This window comes from Ambystoma mexicanum, chromosome 8 (genome assembly GCF_040938575.1).
Source record: "Ambystoma mexicanum isolate Mex_15411 chromosome 8, UKY_AmexF1_1, whole genome shotgun sequence".
Classification (NCBI taxonomy): domain Eukaryota; kingdom Metazoa; phylum Chordata; class Amphibia; order Caudata; family Ambystomatidae; genus Ambystoma; species Ambystoma mexicanum.
The window spans coordinates 1,620,256,744-1,620,277,118 of NC_090929.1; positions in this window are offsets into that span (position 1 = coordinate 1,620,256,744).

The window sequence follows — 20,375 nt, forward strand, 5'->3', positions numbered from 1 at the left end:
CGTGTTTCGGTCTGGTTGAACCTCATCAGTAGGGTGTAGCTGTGCCTCTCTAAGAATAGTGAGCAAGGGGTCCACATCTGGATTCCCCTAGTAACATAGGGTGAGACCCAAAGTTACTTGAAATATGCAAATAACAAGGGGGGGTCCTGGGAGACTCTCTGCCAGACATGAGTCCTGGTTACAAGAGCCTTACCTAGAGTCTTTAGCTCACTATCTTTCACAGAGAAGAAATATCCCAAACATATCAGTCTTTGTCCTGCCCTGGGGCAGTCCAGGACCAAAATGCTAGGCAATTCTCCTCTGAACAAGAGTACCAACAGCAACCCCAGACACGTGTTTCGGTCTGGTTGAATCTCATCAGTAGGGTGTAGCTGTGCCTCTCTAAGAATAGTGAGCAAGGGTCCACGTCTGAATTCCCCTAGTAACTTAGGGTGAGACCCAAAGTTACTTGAAATATGCAAATAACAAGGGGGGTCCTGGGAGACTCGCTGCCAGACATGAGTCCTGGCTACAAGAGCCTTACCCAGAATCGTTAGCTCACTATATTTCACAGAGAAGAAATATCCGAAACATATCAGTCTTTGTCCTGCCCTGGGGCAGCCCAGCACCGAAATGCTAGGCAATTCTCCTCTGAACAAAAGCACCAACAGCAACCCCAGACACGTGTTTCGGTCTGGTTGAACCTCATCAGTAGGGTGTAGCTGTGCCTCTCTAAGAATAGTGAGCAAGGGGTCCACATCTGGATTCCCCTAGTAACATAGGGTGAGACCCAAAGTTACTTGAAATATGCAAATAACAAGGGGGGGTCCTGGGAGACTCTCTGCCAGACATGAGTCCTGGTTACAAGAGTCTTACCTAGAGTCTTTAGCTCACTATCTTTCACAGAGAAGAAATATCCCAAACATATCAGTCTTTGTCCTGCCCTGGGGCAGTCCAGCACCGAAATGCTAGGCAATTCCCCTCTGAACAAGAGTACCAACAGCAACCCCAGACACGTGTTTCGGTCTGGTTGAATCTCATCAGTAGGGTGTAGCTGTGCCTCTCTAAGAATAGTGAGCAAGGGGTCCACGTCTGGATTCCCCTAGTAACTTAGGGTGAGACCCAAAGTTACTTGAAATTTGCAAATAACAAGGGGGGTCCTGGGAGACTCTCTGCCAGACATGAGTCCTGGTTACAAGAGCCTTATCCAGAGTCTTCAGCTCACTATCTTTCACAGAGAAGAAATATCCCAAACATATCAGTCTTTGTCCTGCCCTGGGGCAGTCCAGCACCAAAATGCTAGGCAATTCTCCTCTGAACAAGAGTACCAACAGCATCCCCAGACACGTGTTTCGTTCTAGTTAACCTCATCAATCAGGTGTAGCTGTGCCTCTCTAAGAATAGTGAGCAAGGGGTCCACGTCTGGATTACCCTAGTAACTTAGGGTGAGACCCAAAGTTACTTGAAATTTGCAAATAACAAGGGGGGTCCTGGGAGACTCTCTGCCAGACATGAGTCCTGGTTACAACAGCCTTACCCAGAGTCTTTAGCTCACTATCTTTCACAGAGAAGAAATATCCCAAACATATCAGTCTTTGTCCTGCCCTGGGGCAGTCCAGCACCGAAATGCTAGGCAATTCTCCTCTGAACAAGAGCACCAACAGCAACCCCAGACACGTGTTTCGGTCTAGTTGAACCTCATCAGTAGGGTGTAGCTGTGCCTCTCTAAGAATAGTGAGCAAAGGGTCCACGTCTGGATTCGCCTTGTAACTTAGGGTGAGACCCAAAGTTATTTGAAATATGCAAATAACAAGGGGGGCATTGGGAGACTCTCTGCCAGACATGAGTCCTGGTTACAAGAGCCTTACCCAGAGTCGTTAGCTCACTATCTTTCACAGAGAAGAAATATCCCAAACATATCAGTCTTTGTCCTGCCCTGGGGCAGTCCAGCACCGAAATGCTAGGCAATTCTCCTCTGAACAAGAGCACCAACAGCAAGCCCAGACACGTGTTCCGGTCTGGTTGAACCTCATCAGTAGGGTGTAGCTGTGCCTCTCTAAGAATAGTGAGCAAGGGGTCCACGTCTGGATTCCCCTATTAACTTAGGGTGAGACCCAAAGTTACTTGAAATATGCAAATTACAAGGGGGGGTCTTGGGAGACTCTCTTGCAGACATGACTCCTGGTTACAAGAGCCTTACCCAGAGTCTTTAGCTCACTATCTTTCACAGAGAAGAAATATCCCAAACATATCAGTCTTTGTCCTGCCCTGGGGCAGTCCAGCACCGAAATGCTAGGCAATTCTCCTCTGATCAAGAGTACCAACAGCAACCCCAGACACGTGTTTCGGTCTAGTTGAACCTCATCAGTGGGGTGTAGCTGTGCCTCTCTAAGAATAGTGAGCAAGGGGTCCAAGTCTGGATTCCCCTAGTAACTTAGGGTGAGACCCAAAGTTACTTGAAATATGCACATAGCAAGGGGGCGTCCTGGGAGACTCTCTGCCAGACATGAGTCCTGGTTACAAGAGCCTTACCCAGAGTCTTTAGCTCACTATCTTTCACAGAGAAGAAACATCCCAAACATATCAGTCTTTGTCCTGCCCTGGGGCAGTCCAGCACCGAAATGCTAGGCAATTCTCCTCTGAACAAGAGTACCAACAGCAACCCCAGACACGTGTTTCGGTCTGGTTGAACCTCATCAGTACTGTGTAGCTGTGCCTCTCTAAGAATAGTGAGCTAGGGGTCCACGTCTGGATGCCCCTAGTAACTTACGGTGAGACCCAAAGTTACTTGAAATATGCAAATAACAAGGGGGGTCCTAGGAGACTCTATGCCAGACATTCGTCCTGGTTACAGGAGCCTTACCCAGAGTCTTTAGCTCACTATCTTTCACAGATAAGAAATATCCCAAACATATCAGTCTTTGTCCTGCCCTGGGGCAGTCCAGCACCAAAATCCAAGGCAATTCTCCTCTGAACAAGAGTACCTACAGCAACCCCAGACACGTGTTTCGGTCTGGTTGAACCTCATCAGTAGGGTGTAGCTGTGCCTCTCTAAGAATAGTGAGCAAGGTGTCCATGTCTGGATTCCCCTATTAACTTAGGGTGAGACCCAAAGTTACTTGAAATATGCAAATTACAAGGGGGGGTCCTGGGAGACTCTCTTCCAGACATGACTCCGGGTTACAAGAGCCTTACCCAGAGTCTTTAGCTCACTATCTTTCACAGAGAAGAAACATCCCAAACATATCAGTCTTTGTCCTGCCCTGGGGCAGTCCAGCACCGAAATGCTAGGCAATTCTCCTCTGAACAAGAGTACTAACAGCAACCCCAGACACGTGTTTCGGTCTAGTTGAATCTCATTAGTAGGGTGTAGCTGTGCCTCTCTAAGAATAGTGAGCAAGGGGTACAAGTCTGGATTCCACTAGTAACTTAGGGTGAGACCCAAAGTTACTTGAAATATGCAAATAACAAAGGGGGTCCTGGGAGACTCTCTGCCAGACATGAGTCCTGGTTACAAGAGCATTACCCAGAGTCTTTAGCTCACTATCTTTCACAGAGAAGAAACATCCCAAACATATCAGTCTTTGTCCTGCCCTGGGGCAGTCCAGCACCGAAATGCTAGGCAATTCTCCTCTGAACAAGAGTACCAACAGCAACCCCAGACACGTGTTTCGGTCCGGTTGAACCTCATCAGTAGGTTGTAGCTGTGCCTCTCTAAGAATAGTGAGCAAGGTGTCCATGTCTGGATTCCCCTATTAACTTAGGGTGAGACCCAAAGTTACTTGAAATATGCAAATAACAAGGGTGGTCCTGGGAGACTCTCTTCCAGACATGAGTCCTGGTTAAAAGAGCCTTACCCAGAGTCTTTAGCTCACTATCTTTCACAGAGAAGAAATATCCCAAACATATCAGTGTTTGTCCTGCCCTGGGGCAGTCCAGCACCGAAATCCAAGGCAATTCTCCTCTGAACAAGAGTACCAACAGCAACCCCAGACACGTGTTTCGGTCTGGTTGAACCTCATCAGTAGGGTGTAGCTGTGCCTCTCTAAGAATAGTGAGCTAGGGGTCCACGTCTGGATGCCCCTAGTAACTTAGGGTGAGACCCAAAGTTACTTGAAATATGCAAATAACAAGGGGGTCCTGGGAGACTCTCTGTCAGACATGATTCCTGGTTACAAGAGCCTTATCCAGAATCGTTAGCTCACTATATTTCACAGAGAAGAAATATCCCAAACATATCAGTCTTTGTCCTTCCCTGGGGCAGTCCAGCACCGAAATGCTAGGCAATTCTCCTCTGAACAAAAGCACCAACAGCAACCCCAGACACGTGTTTCGGTCTGGTTGAACCTCATCAGTAGGGTGTAGCTGTGCCTCTCTAAGAATAGTGAGCAAGGAGTCCACGACTGGATTCCCCTAGTAACATAGGGTGAGACCCAAAGTTATTTGAAATATGCAAATAACAAGGGGGGTCCTGGGAGACTCTGTGCCATACATGAGTCCTGGTTACAAGAGCCTTACCCAGAGTCTTTAGCTCACTATCTTTCACAGAGAAGAAATATCCCAAACATATCAGTCTTTGTCCTGCCCTGGGGCAGTACAGCACCGAAATGCTAAGCAATTCTCCTCTGAACAAGAGTACCAACAGCAACCCCAGACACGTGTTTCGGTCTGGTTGAATCTCATCAGTAGGGTGTAGCTGTGCCTCTCTAAGAATAGTGAGCAAGGGGTCCACGTCTGGATTCCCCTAGTAACATAGGGTGAGACCCAAAGTTACTTGAAATATGCAAATAGCAAGGGGGGTCCTGAGAGACTCTCTGCCAGACATGAGTCCTGGTTACAAGAGCCTTACCCAGAGTCTATAGCTCACTATCTTTCACAGAGAAGAAATATCCCAAACATGTCAGTCTTTGTCCTGCTCTAGGGCAGTCCAGCACCAAAATGCTAGGCAATTCTTCTCTGAACAAGAGTACCAACAGCAACCCCAGACACGTGTTTCGGTCTGGTTGAACCTCATCAGTAGGGTGTAGCTGTGCCTCTCTAAGAATAGTGAGCAAGGGGTCCACGTCTGGATTCCCCTAGTAACTTAGGGTGAGACCCAAAGTTACGTGAAATATGCAAATAACAAGGGGGGCCCTGGGAGACTCTCTGCCAGACATGAGTCCTGGTTACAAGAGCCTTACCCAGAGTCTTTAGCTCGCTATCTTTCACAGAAAAGAAATATCCCAAACATGTCAGTCTTTGTCCTGCCCTGGGGCAGTCCAGCACCGAAATGCTAGGCAATTCTTCTCTGAATAAGAGTACCAACAGCAACCCCAGACACGTGTTTCGGTCTAGTTGAACCTCATCAGTAGGGTGTAGCTGTGCCTCTCTAAGAATAGTGAGCAAGGGGTCCACGTCTGGATTCCCCTAGTAACATAGGGTGAGACCCAAAGTTATTTGAAATATGCAAATAACAAGGGGGTCCTGGGAGACTCTCTGCCAGACATGAGTCCTGGTTACAAGAGCCTTACCCAGAGTCGTTAGCTCACTATCTTTCACAGAGAAGAAATATCCCAAACATATCAGTATTTGTCCTGCCCTGGGGCAGTCCAGCACCGAAATGCTATGCAATTCTCCTCTGAACAAGAGTACCAACAGCAACCCCTGACACGTGTTTCGGTCTGGTTGAACCTCATCAGTAGGGTGTAGCTGTGCCTCTCTAAGAATAGTGAGCAAGGGGTCCACGTCTGGATTCCCCTATTAACATAGGGTGAGACCCAAAGTTACTTGAAATATGCAAATAACAAGGGGGGGTCCTGGGAGACTCTCTGCCAGACATGAGTCCTGGTTACAAGAGCCTTACCCAGAATCGTTAGCTCACTATATTTCACAGAGAAGAAATATCCCAAACATATCAGTCTTTGTCCTGCCCTGGGGCAGTCCAGCACCGAAAAGCTAGGCAATTCTCCTCTGAACAAAAGCACCAACAGCAACCCCAGACACGTGTTTCGGTCTGGTTGAACCTCATCAGTAGGGTGTAGCTGTGCCTCTCTAAGAATAGTGAGCAAGGGTCCACGTCTGAATTCCCCTAGTAACTTAGGGTGAGACCCAAAGTTACTTGAAATATGCAAATAACAAGGGGGGTCCTGGGAGACTCGCTGCCAGACATGAGTCCTGGTTACAAGAGCCTTACCCAGAATCGTTAGCTCACTATATTTCAAAGAGAAGAAATATCCGAAACATATCAGTCTTTGTCCTGCCCTGGGGCAGCCCAGCACCGAAATGCTAGGCAATTCTCCTCTGAACAAAAGCACCAACAGCAACCCCAGACACGTGTTTCGGTCTGGTTGAACCTCATCAGTAGGGTGTAGCTGTGCCTCTCTAAGAATAGTGAGCAAGGGGTCCACATCTGGATTCCCCTAGTAACATAGGGTGAGACCCAAAGTTACTTGAAATATGCAAATAACAAGGGGGGGTCCTGGGAGACTCTCTGCCAGACATGAGTCCTGGTTACAAGAGCCTTACCTAGAGTCTTTAGCTCACTATCTTTCACAGAGAAGAAATATCCCAAACATATCAGTCTTTGTCCTGCCCTGGGGCAGTCCAGGACCAAAATGCTAGGCAATTCTCCTCTGAACAAGAGTACCAACAGCAACCCCAGACACGTGTTTCGGTCTGGTTGAATCTCATCAGTAGGGTGTAGCTGTGCCTCTCTAAGAATAGTGAGCAAGGGTCCACGTCTGAATTCCCCTAGTAACTTAGGGTGAGACCCAAAGTTACTTGAAATATGCAAATAACAAGGGGGGTCCTGGGAGACTCGCTGCCAGACATGAGTCCTGGCTACAAGAGCCTTACCCAGAATCGTTAGCTCACTATATTTCACAGAGAAGAAATATCCGAAACATATCAGTCTTTGTCCTGCCCTGGGGCAGCCCAGCACCGAAATGCTAGGCAATTCTCCTCTGAACAAAAGCACCAACAGCAACCCCAGACACGTGTTTCGGTCTGGTTGAACCTCATCAGTAGGGTGTAGCTGTGCCTCTCTAAGAATAGTGAGCAAGGGGTCCACATCTGGATTCCCCTAGTAACATAGGGTGAGACCCAAAGTTACTTGAAATATGCAAATAACAAGGGGGGGTCCTGGGAGACTCTCTGCCAGACATGAGTCCTGGTTACAAGAGCCTTACCTAGAGTCTTTAGCTCACTATCTTTCACAGAGAAGAAATATCCCAAACATATCAGTCTTTGTCCTGCCCTGGGGCAGTCCAGCACCGAAATGCTAGGCAATTCCCCTCTGAACAAGAGTACCAACAGCAACCCCAGACACGTGTTTCGGTCTGGTTGAATCTCATCAGTAGGGTGTAGCTGTGCCTCTCTAAGAATAGTGAGCAAGGGGTCCACGTCTGGATTCCCCTAGTAACTTAGGGTGAGACCCAAAGTTACTTGAAATTTGCAAATAACAAGGGGGGTCCTGGGAGACTCTCTGCCAGACATGAGTCCTGGTTACAAGAGCCTTACCCAGAGTCTTCAGCTCACTATCTTTCACAGAGAAGAAATATCCCAAACATATCAGTCTTTGTCCTGCCCTGGGGCAGTCCAGCACCAAAATGCTAGGCAATTCTCCTCTGAACAAGAGTACCAACAGCATCCCCAGACACGTGTTTCGTTCTAGTTAACCTCATCAATCAGGTGTAGCTGTGCCTCTCTAAGAATAGTGAGCAAGGGGTCCACGTCTGGATTACCCTAGTAACTTAGGGTGAGACCCAAAGTTACTTGAAATTTGCAAATAACAAGGGGGGTCCTGGGAGACTCTCTGCCAGACATGAGTCCTGGTTACAACAGCCTTACCCAGAGTCTTTAGCTCACTATCTTTCACAGAGAAGAAATATCCCAAACATATCAGTCTTTGTCCTGCCCTGGGGCAGTCCAGCACCGAAATGCTAGGCAATTCTCCTCTGAACAAGAGCACCAACAGCAACCCCAGACACGTGTTTCGGTCTAGTTGAACCTCATCAGTAGGGTGTAGCTGTGCCTCTCTAAGAATAGTGAGCAAAGGGTTCACGTCTGGATTCGCCTTGTAACTTAGGGTGAGACCCAAAGTTATTTGAAATATGCAAATAACAAGGGGGGCATTGGGAGACTCTCTGCTAGACATGAGTCCTGGTTACAAGAGCCTTACCCAGAGTCGTTAGCTCACTATCTTTCACAGAGAAGAAATATCCCAAACATATCAGTCTTTGTCCTGCCCTGGGGCAGTCCAGCACCGAAATGCTAGGCAATTCTCCTCTGAACAAGAGCACCAACAGCAAGCCCAGACACGTGTTCCGGTCTGGTTGAACCTCATCAGTAGGGTGTAGCTGTGCCTCTCTAAGAATAGTGATCAAGGGGTCCACGTCTGGATTCCCCTATTAACTTAGGGTGAGACCCAAAGTTACTTGAAATATGCAAATTACAAGGGGGGGTCCTGGGAGACTCTCTTGCAGACATGACTCCTGGTTACAAGAGCCTTACCCAGAGTCTTTAGCTCACTATCTTTCACAGAGAAGAAATATCCCAAACATATCAGTCTTTGTCCTGCCCTGGGGCAGTCCAGCACCGAAATGCTAGGCAATTCTCCTCTGATCAAGAGTACCAACAGCAACCCCAGACACGTGTTTCGGTCTAGTTGAACCTCATCAGTGGGGTGTAGCTGTGCCTCTCTAAGAATAGTGAGCAAGGGGTCCAAGTCTGGATTCCCCTAGTAACTTAGGGTGAGACCCAAAGTTACTTGAAATATGCACATAGCAAGGGGGCGTCCTGGGAGACTCTCTGCCAGACATGAGTCCTGGTTACAAGAGCCTTACCCAGAGTCTTTAGCTCACTATCTTTCACAGAGAAGAAACATCCCAAACATATCAGTCTTTGTCCTGCCCTGGGGCAGTCCAGCACCGAAATGCTAGGCAATTCTCCTCTGAACAAGAGTACCAACAGCAACCCCAGACACGTGTTTCGGTCTGGTTGAACCTCATCAGTAGGGTGTAGCTGTGCCTCTCTAAGAATAGTGAGCAAGGGGTCCACGTCTGGATTCCCCTAGTAACTTAGGGTGAGACCCAAAGTTACTTGAAATATGCAAATAACAAGGGGGGTCCTGGGAGACTCTCTGCCAGACATGAGACCTGGTTACAGGAGCCTTACCCAGAGTCTTTAGCTCACTTTCTTTCACAGAGAAGAAATATCCCACACATATCAGTCTTTGTCCTGCACTGGGGCAGTCCAGCACCGAAATGCTAGGCAATTCTCCTCTGAACAAGAGTACGAACAGCAACCCCAGACACGTGTTTCGGTCTGGTTGAACCTCATCAGTATTGTGTAGCTGTGGCTCTCTAAGAATAGTGAGCAAGGGGTCCACCTCTGGATTCCCCTAGTAACTTAGGGTGAGACCCAAAGTTACTTGAAATGTGCAAATAACAAGGGGGGTCCTGGGAGACTCTCTGCCAGACATGAGTCCTGGTTACAAGAGCCTTACCCAGAGTCTTCAGATCACTATCTTTCACAGAGAAGACATATCCCAAACATATCAGTCTTTGTCCTGCCCTGGGGCAGTCCAGCACCAAAATGCTAGGCAATTCTCCTCTGAACAAGAGTACCAACAGCATCCCCAGACACGTGTTTCGTTCTGGTTGAACCTCATCAGTAGGGTGTAGCTGTGCCTCTCTAAGAATAGTGAGCAAGGGGTCCACGTCTGGATTCCCCTAGTAACATAGGGTGAGACCCAAAGTTATTTGAAATATGCAAATAACAAGGGGGTCCTGGGAGACTCTCTGCCAGACATGAGTCCTGGTTACAAGAGCCTTACCCAGAGTCGTTAGCTCACTATCTTTCACAGAGAAGAAATATCCCAAACATATCAGTATTTGTCCTGCCCTGGGGCAGTCCAGCACCGAAATGCTATGCAATTCTCCTCTGAACAAGAGTACCAACAGCAACCCCTGACACGTGTTTCGGTCTGGTTGAACCTCATCAGTAGGGTGTAGCTGTGCCTCTCTAAGAATAGTGAGCAAGGGGTCCACGTCTGGATTCCCCTATTAACATAGGGTGAGACCCAAAGTTACTTGAAATATGCAAATAACAAGGGGGGGTCCTGGGAGACTCTCTGCCAGACATGAGTCCTGGTTACAAGAGCCTTACCCAGAATCGTTAGCTCACTATATTTCACAGAGAAGAAATATCCCAAACATATCAGTCTTTGTCCTGCCCTGGGGCAGTCCAGCACCGAAAAGCTAGGCAATTCTCCTCTGAACAAAAGCACCAACAGCAACCCCAGACACGTGTTTCGGTCTGGTTGAACCTCATCAGTAGGGTGTAGCTGTGCCTCTCTAAGAATAGTGAGCAAGGGTCCACGTCTGAATTCCCCTAGTAACTTAGGGTGAGACCCAAAGTTACTTGAAATATGCAAATAACAAGGGGGGTCCTGGGAGACTCGCTGCCAGACATGAGTCCTGGTTACAAGAGCCTTACCCAGAATCGTTAGCTCACTATATTTCAAAGAGAAGAAATATCCGAAACATATCAGTCTTTGTCCTGCCCTGGGGCAGCCCAGCACCGAAATGCTAGGCAATTCTCCTCTGAACAAAAGCACCAACAGCAACCCCAGACACGTGTTTCGGTCTGGTTGAACCTCATCAGTAGGGTGTAGCTGTGCCTCTCTAAGAATAGTGAGCAAGGGGTCCACATCTGGATTCCCCTAGTAACATAGGGTGAGACCCAAAGTTACTTGAAATATGCAAATAACAAGGGGGGGTCCTGGGAGACTCTCTGCCAGACATGAGTCCTGGTTACAAGAGCCTTACCTAGAGTCTTTAGCTCACTATCTTTCACAGAGAAGAAATATCCCAAACATATCAGTCTTTGTCCTGCCCTGGGGCAGTCCAGGACCAAAATGCTAGGCAATTCTCCTCTGAACAAGAGTACCAACAGCAACCCCAGACACGTGTTTCGGTCTGGTTGAATCTCATCAGTAGGGTGTAGCTGTGCCTCTCTAAGAATAGTGAGCAAGGGTCCACGTCTGAATTCCCCTAGTAACTTAGGGTGAGACCCAAAGTTACTTGAAATATGCAAATAACAAGGGGGGTCCTGGGAGACTCGCTGCCAGACATGAGTCCTGGCTACAAGAGCCTTACCCAGAATCGTTAGCTCACTATATTTCACAGAGAAGAAATATCCGAAACATATCAGTCTTTGTCCTGCCCTGGGGCAGCCCAGCACCGAAATGCTAGGCAATTCTCCTCTGAACAAAAGCACCAACAGCAACCCCAGACACGTGTTTCGGTCTGGTTGAACCTCATCAGTAGGGTGTAGCTGTGCCTCTCTAAGAATAGTGAGCAAGGGGTCCACATCTGGATTCCCCTAGTAACATAGGGTGAGACCCAAAGTTACTTGAAATATGCAAATAACAAGGGGGGGTCCTGGGAGACTCTCTGCCAGACATGAGTCCTGGTTACAAGAGCCTTACCTAGAGTCTTTAGCTCACTATCTTTCACAGAGAAGAAATATCCCAAACATATCAGTCTTTGTCCTGCCCTGGGGCAGTCCAGCACCGAAATGCTAGGCAATTCCCCTCTGAACAAGAGTACCAACAGCAACCCCAGACACGTGTTTCGGTCTGGTTGAATCTCATCAGTAGGGTGTAGCTGTGCCTCTCTAAGAATAGTGAGCAAGGGGTCCACGTCTGGATTCCCCTAGTAACTTAGGGTGAGACCCAAAGTTACTTGAAATTTGCAAATAACAAGGGGGGTCCTGGGAGACTCTCTGCCAGACATGAGTCCTGGTTACAAGAGCCTTACCCAGAGTCTTCAGCTCACTATCTTTCACAGAGAAGAAATATCCCAAACATATCAGTCTTTGTCCTGCCCTGGGGCAGTCCAGCACCAAAATGCTAGGCAATTCTCCTCTGAACAAGAGTACCAACAGCATCCCCAGACACGTGTTTCGTTCTAGTTAACCTCATCAATCAGGTGTAGCTGTGCCTCTCTAAGAATAGTGAGCAAGGGGTCCACGTCTGGATTACCCTAGTAACTTAGGGTGAGACCCAAAGTTACTTGAAATTTGCAAATAACAAGGGGGGTCCTGGGAGACTCTCTGCCAGACATGAGTCCTGGTTACAACAGCCTTACCCAGAGTCTTTAGCTCACTATCTTTCACAGAGAAGAAATATCCCAAACATATCAGTCTTTGTCCTGCCCTGGGGCAGTCCAGCACCGAAATGCTAGGCAATTCTCCTCTGAACAAGAGCACCAACAGCAACCCCAGACACGTGTTTCGGTCTAGTTGAACCTCATCAGTAGGGTGTAGCTGTGCCTCTCTAAGAATAGTGAGCAAAGGGTTCACGTCTGGATTCGCCTTGTAACTTAGGGTGAGACCCAAAGTTATTTGAAATATGCAAATAACAAGGGGGGCATTGGGAGACTCTCTGCTAGACATGAGTCCTGGTTACAAGAGCCTTACCCAGAGTCGTTAGCTCACTATCTTTCACAGAGAAGAAATATCCCAAACATATCAGTCTTTGTCCTGCCCTGGGGCAGTCCAGCACCGAAATGCTAGGCAATTCTCCTCTGAACAAGAGCACCAACAGCAAGCCCAGACACGTGTTCCGGTCTGGTTGAACCTCATCAGTAGGGTGTAGCTGTGCCTCTCTAAGAATAGTGATCAAGGGGTCCACGTCTGGATTCCCCTATTAACTTAGGGTGAGACCCAAAGTTACTTGAAATATGCAAATTACAAGGGGGGGTCCTGGGAGACTCTCTTGCAGACATGACTCCTGGTTACAAGAGCCTTACCCAGAGTCTTTAGCTCACTATCTTTCACAGAGAAGAAATATCCCAAACATATCAGTCTTTGTCCTGCCCTGGGGCAGTCCAGCACCGAAATGCTAGGCAATTCTCCTCTGATCAAGAGTACCAACAGCAACCCCAGACACGTGTTTCGGTCTAGTTGAACCTCATCAGTGGGGTGTAGCTGTGCCTCTCTAAGAATAGTGAGCAAGGGGTCCAAGTCTGGATTCCCCTAGTAACTTAGGGTGAGACCCAAAGTTACTTGAAATATGCACATAGCAAGGGGGCGTCCTGGGAGACTCTCTGCCAGACATGAGTCCTGGTTACAAGAGCCTTACCCAGAGTCTTTAGCTCACTATCTTTCACAGAGAAGAAACATCCCAAACATATCAGTCTTTGTCCTGCCCTGGGGCAGTCCAGCACCGAAATGCTAGGCAATTCTCCTCTGAACAAGAGTACCAACAGCAACCCCAGACACGTGTTTCGGTCTGGTTGAACCTCATCAGTAGGGTGTAGCTGTGCCTCTCTAAGAATAGTGAGCAAGGGGTCCACGTCTGGATTCCCCTAGTAACTTAGGGTGAGACCCAAAGTTACTTGAAATATGCAAATAACAAGGGGGGTCCTGGGAGACTCTCTGCCAGACATGAGACCTGGTTACAGGAGCCTTACCCAGAGTCTTTAGCTCACTTTCTTTCACAGAGAAGAAATATCCCACACATATCAGTCTTTGTCCTGCACTGGGGCAGTCCAGCACCGAAATGCTAGGCAATTCTCCTCTGAACAAGAGTACGAACAGCAACCCCAGACACGTGTTTCGGTCTGGTTGAACCTCATCAGTATTGTGTAGCTGTGGCTCTCTAAGAATAGTGAGCAAGGGGTCCACCTCTGGATTCCCCTAGTAACTTAGGGTGAGACCCAAAGTTACTTGAAATGTGCAAATAACAAGGGGGGTCCTGGGAGACTCTCTGCCAGACATGAGTCCTGGTTACAAGAGCCTTACCCAGAGTCTTCAGATCACTATCTTTCACAGAGAAGACATATCCCAAACATATCAGTCTTTGTCCTGCCCTGGGGCAGTCCAGCACCAAAATGCTAGGCAATTCTCCTCTGAACAAGAGTACCAACAGCATCCCCAGACACGTGTTTCGTTCTGGTTAACCTCATCAATAGGGTGTAGCTGTGCCTATCTAAGAATAGTGAGCAAGGGGTCCTCGTCTGGATTCCCCTAGTAACTTAGGGTGAGACCCAAAGTTACTTGAAATTTGCAAATAACAAGGGGGGTCCTGGGAGACTCTCTGCCAGACATGAGTCCTGGTTACAAGAGCCTTACCCAGAGTATTTAGCTCACTATCTTTCACAGAGAAGAAATATCCCAAACATATCAGTCTTTGTCCTGCCCTGGGGCAGTCCAGGACCAAAATGCTAGGCAATTCTCCTCTGAACAAGAGTACCAAGAGCAACCCCAGACACGTGTTTCGTTCTGGTTAACCTCATCAGTAGGGTGTAGCTGTGCCTCCCTAAGAATAGTGAGCAAGGGGTCCACGTCTGGATTACCCTAGTAACTTAGGGTGAGACCCAAAGTTACTTGAAATTTGCAAATAACAAGGACTCTCTGCCAGACATGACTCCTGGTTACAAACACCTTACCCAGAGTCTTTAGCTCACTATCTTTCACAGAGAAGAAATATCCCAAACATATCAGTCTTTGTCCTGCCCTGGGGCAGTCCAGCACGGAAATGCTAGGCAATTCTCCTCTGAACAAGAGTACCAACAGCAACCCCAGACAGTTGTTACGGTCTGGTTGAACCTCATCAGTAGGGTGTAGCTGTGCCTCTCTAAGAATGGTGAGCAACGGGTCCACGTCTGGATTGCCCTAGTAACTTAGGGTGAGACCCAAAGTTACTTGAAATATGCAAATAACAAGGGGGGTCCTGGGAGACTCTCTGCCAGACATGAGTCCTGGTTACAAGAGCCTTACCCAGAGTCTTTAGCTCACTATCTTTCACAGAGAAGAAATATCCCAAACATATCAGTCTTTGTCCTGCCCTGGGGCAGTCCTGCACCAAAATGCTAGGCAATTCTCCTCTGAACAAGAGTACCAACAGCAACCCCAGACACGTGTTTCGGTCTGCTTGAACCTCATCAGTAGGGTGTAGCTGTGGCTCTCTAAGAATAGTGAGCAAGGGGTCCACCTCTGGATTCCCCTAGTAACTTAGGGTGAGACCCAAAGTTACTTGAAATATGCAAATAACAAGGGGGGTCCTGGGAGACTCTCTGCCAGACATGAGTCCTGGTTACAAGAGCCTTACCCAGAGTCTTTAGCTCACTTTCTTTCACAGAGAAGAAATATCCCACACATATCAGTCTTTGCCCTGCCCTGGGCAGTCCAGCACCAAAATGCTAGGCAATTCTCCTCTGAACAAGAGTACCAACAGCAACCCCAGACACGTGTTTCGGTCTGGTTGAACCTCATCAGTAGGGTGTAGCTGTGCCTCTCTAAGAATAGTGAGCAAGGGGTCCACGTCTGGATTCCCCTAGTAACTTAGGGTAAGACCCAAAGTTACTTGAAATTTGCAAATAACAAGGGGGGTCCTGGGAGGCTCTCTGCCAGACATGAGTCCTGGTTACAAGAGCCTTACCCAGAGTCTTCAGCTCACTATCTTTCACAGAGAAGAAATATCCCAAACATATCAGTCTTTGTCCTGCCCTGGGGCAGTCCAGCACCAAAATGCTAGGCAATTCTCCTCTGAACAAGAGTACCAACAGCAACCCCAGACATGTGTTTCATTCTGGTTAACCTCATCAATAGGGTGTAGCTGTGCCTCTCTAAGAATAGTGAGCAAGGGGTCCTCGTCTGGATTCCCCTAGTAACTTAGGGTGAGACCCAAAGTTACTTGAAATATGCACATAGCAAGGGGGCGTCCTGGGAGACTCTCTGCCAGACATGAGTCCTGGTTACAAGAGCCTTACCCAGAGTCTTTAGCTCACTATCTTTCACAGAGAAGAAATATCCCAAACATAACAGTCTTTGTCCTGCCCTGGGGCAGTCCTGCACCAAAATGCTAGGCAATTCTCCTCTGAACAAGAGTACCAACAGCAACCCCAGACACGTGTTTCGGTCTGGTTGAACCTCATCAGTAGGGTGTAGCTGTGGCTCTCTAAGAATAGTGAGCAAGGGGTCCACCTCTGGATTCCCCTAGTAACTTAGGGTGAGACCCAAAGTTACTTGAAATATGCAAATAACAAGGGGGGTCCTGGGAGACTCTCTGCCAGATATGAGTCCTGGTTACAAGAGCCTTACCCAGAGTCTTTAGCTCACTTTCTTTCACAGAGAAGAAATATCCCACACATATCAGTCTTTGTCCTGCCCTGGGGCAGTCCAGCACCAAAATGCTAGGCAATTCTCCTCTGAACAAGAGTACCAACAGCAACCCCAGACATGTGTTTCGTTCTGGTTAACCTCATCAATAGGGTGTAGCTGTGCCTCTCTAAGAATAGTGAGCAAGGGGTCCTCGTCTGGATTCCCCTAGTAACTTAGGGTGAGACCCAAAGTTACTTGAAATTTGCAAATAACAAGGGGGGTCCTGGGAGACTCTCTGCCAGACATGAGTCCTGGTTACAAGAGTCTTACCCAGAGTATTTAGCTCACTATCTTTCACAGAGAAGAAATATCCCAAACATATCAGTCTTTGTCCTGCCCTGGGGCAGTCCAGGACCAAAATGCTAGGCAATTCTCCTCTGAACAAGATTACCAACAGCAACCCCAGACACGTGTTTCGGTCTAGTTGAACCTCATCAGTAGGGTGTAGCTGTGCCTCTCTAAGAATAGTGAGCAAGGGGTCCACGTCTGGATTCCCCTAGTAACATAGGGTGAGACCCAAAGTTATTTGAAATATGCAAATAACAAGGGGGGTCCTTAGAGACTCTCTGCCAGACATGAGTCCTGGTTTCAAGAGCCTTACCCAGAGTCGTTAGCTCACTATCTTTCACAGAGAAGAAATATCCCAAACATATCAGTCTTTGTCCTGCCCTGGGGCAGTCCAGCACCGAAAAGCTAGGCAATTCTCCTCTGAACAAAAGCACCAACAGCAACCCCAGACACGTGTTTCGGTCTGGTTAAACCTCATCAGTAGGGTGTAGCTGTGCCTCTCTAAGAATAGTGAGCAAGGGGTCCACGTCTGGATTCCCCTAGTAACTTAGGGTGAGACCCAAAGTTACTTGAAATTTGCAAATAACAAGGGGGGTCCTGGAAGACTCTCTGCCAGACATGAGTCCTGGTTACAAGAGCCTTACCCAGAATTGTTAGCTCACTATATTTCACAGAGAAGAAATATCCCAAACATATCAGTCTTTGTCCTGCCCTGGGCCAGTCCAGCACCAAAATGCTAGGCAATTCTCCTCTGAACAAGAGTACGAACAGCAACCCCAGACACGTGTTTCGGTCTGGTTAACCTCATCAATAGGGTGTAGCTGTGCCTCTCTAAGAATAGTGAGCAAGGGGTCCTCGTCTGGATTCCCCTAGTAACTTAGGGTGAGACCCAAAATTACTTGAAATTTGCAAATAACAAGGGGGGTCCTGGGAGACTCTCTGCCAGACATGAGTCCTGGTTACAAGAGTCTTACCCAGAGTATTTAGCTCACTATCTTTCACAGAGAAGAAATATCCCAAACATATCAGTCTTTGTCCTGCCCTGGGGCAGTCCAGGACCAAAATGCTAGGCAATTCTCCTCTGAACAAGAGTACCAACAGCAACCCCAGACACGTGTTTCGTTCTGGTTAACCTCATCAATAGGGTGTAGCTGTGCCTCTCTAAGAATAGTGAGCAAGGGGTCCTCGTCTGGATTCCCCTAGTAACTTAGGGTGAGACCCAAAATTACTTGAAATTTGCAAATAACAAGGGGGGTCCTGGGAGACTCTCTGCCAGACATGAGTCCTGGTTACAAGAGCCTTACCCAGAATCGTTAGCTCACTATATTTCACAGAGAAGAAATATCCCAAACATATCAGTCTTTGTCCTGCCCTGGGGCAGTCCAGCACCGAAAAGCTAGGCAATTCTCCTCTGAACAAAAGCACCAACAGCAACCCCAGACACGTGTTTCGGTCTGGTTGAACCTCATCAGTAGGGTGTAGCTGTGCCTCTCTAAGAATAGTGAGCAAGGGGTCCACGTCTGGATTCCCCTAGTAACTTAGGGTGAGACCCGAAGTTACTTGAAATTTGCAAATAACAAGGGGGGTCCTGGGAGACTCTCTGCCAGACATGAGTCCTGGTTACAAGAGCCTTACCCAGAATTGTTAGCTCACTATATTTCCCAGAGAAGAAATATCCCAAACATATCAGTCTTTGTCCTGCCCTGGGGCAGTCCAGCACCGAAAAGCTAGGCAATTCTCCTCTGAACAAAAGCACCAACAGCATCCCCAGACACGTGTTTCGGTCTGGTTGAACCTCATCAGTAGGGTGTAGCTGTGCCTCTCTAAGAATAGTGAGCAAGGGGTCCACGTCTGGATTCCCCTAGTAACTTAGGGTGAGACCCAAAGTTACTTGAAATTTGCAAATAACAAGGGGGGTCCTGGGAGACTCTATGCCAGACATGAGTCCTGGTTACAAGAGCCTTACCCAGAGTCTTCAGCTCACTATCTTTCACAGAGAAGAAATATCCCAAACATATCAGTCTTTGTCCTGCCCTGGGGCAGTCCAGCACCAAAATGCTAGGCAATTCTCTTCTGAACAAGAGTACCAACAGCAACCCCAGACACGTGTTTCGTTCTGGTTAACCTCATCAGTAGGGTGTAGCTGTGCCTCTCTAAGAATAGTGAGCAAGGGGTCCACGTCTGGATTCCCCTAGTAACTTAGGGTGAGACCCAAAGTTACTTGAAATATGCAAATAACAAGGGGGGTCCTGGGAGACTCTCTGCCAGACATGAGACCTGGTTACAGGAGCCTTACCCAGAGTCTTTAGCTCACTTTCTTTCACAGAGAAGAAATATCCCACACATATCAGTCTTTGTCCTGCACTGGGGCAGTCCAGCACCGAAATGCTAGGCAATTCTCCTCTGAACAAGAGTACGAACAGCAACCCCAGACACGTGTTTCGGTCTGGTTGAACCTCATCAGTATTGTGTAGCTGTGGCTCTCTAAGAATAGTGAGCAAGGGGTCCACCTCTGGATTCCCCTAGTAACTTAGGGTGAGACCCAAAGTTACTTGAAATGTGCAAATAACAAGGGGGGTCCTGGGAGACTCTCTGCCAGACATGAGTCCTGGTTACAAGAGCCTTACCCAGAGTCTTCAGCTCACTATCTTTCACAGAGAAGACATATCCCAAACATATCAGTCTTTGTCCTGCCCTGGGGCAGTCCAGCACCAAAATGCTAGGCAATTCTCCTCTGAACAAGAGTACCAACAGCATCCCCAGACACGTGTTTCGTTCTGGTTAACCTCATCAATAGGGTGTAGCTGTGCCTATCTAAGAATAGTGAGCAAGGGGTCCTCGTCTGGATTCCCCTAGTAACTTAGGGTGAGACCCAAAGTTACTTGAAATTTGCAAATAACAAGGGGGGTCCTGGGAGACTCTCTGCCAGACATGAGTCCTGGTTACAAGAGCCTTACCCAGAGTATTTAGCTCACTATCTTTCACAGAGAAGAAATATCCCAAACATATCAGTCTTTGTCCTGCCCTGGGGCAGTCCAGGACCAAAATGCTAGGCAATTCTCCTCTGAACAAGAGTACCAAGAGCAACCCCAGACACGTGTTTCGTTCTGGTTAACCTCATCAGTAGGGTGTAGCTGTGCCTCCCTAAGAATAGTGAGCAAGGGGTCCACGTCTGGATTACCCTAGTAACTTAGGGTGAGACCCAAAGTTACTTGAAATTTGCAAATAACAAGGACTCTCTGCCAGACATGACTCCTGGTTACAAACACCTTACCCAGAGTCTTTAGCTCACTATCTTTCACAGAGAAGAAATATCCCAAACATATCAGTCTTTGTCCTGCCCTGGGGCAGTCCAGCACGGAAATGCTAGGCAATTCTCCTCTGAACAAGAGTACCAACAGCAACCCCAGACAGTTGTTACGGTCTGGTTGAACCTCATCAGTAGGGTGTAGCTGTGCCTCTCTAAGAATGGTGAGCAACGGGTCCACGTCTGGATTGCCCTAGTAACTTAGGGTGAGACCCAAAGTTACTTGAAATATGCAAATAACAAGGGGGGTCCTGGGAGACTCTCTGCCAGACATGAGTCCTGGTTACAAGAGCCTTACCCAGAGTCTTTAGCTCACTATCTTTCACAGAGAAGAAATATCCCAAACATATCAGTCTTTGTCCTGCCCTGGGGCAGTCCTGCACCAAAATGCTAGGCAATTCTCCTCTGAACAAGAGTACCAACAGCAACCCCAGACACGTGTTTCGGTCTGCTTGAACCTCATCAGTAGGGTGTAGCTGTGGCTCTCTAAGAATAGTGAGCAAGGGGTCCACCTCTGGATTCCCCTAGTAACTTAGGGTGAGACCCAAAGTTACTTGAAATATGCAAATAACAAGGGGGGTCCTGGGAGACTCTCTGCCAGACATGAGTCCTGGTTACAAGAGCCTTACCCAGAGTCTTTAGCTCACTTTCT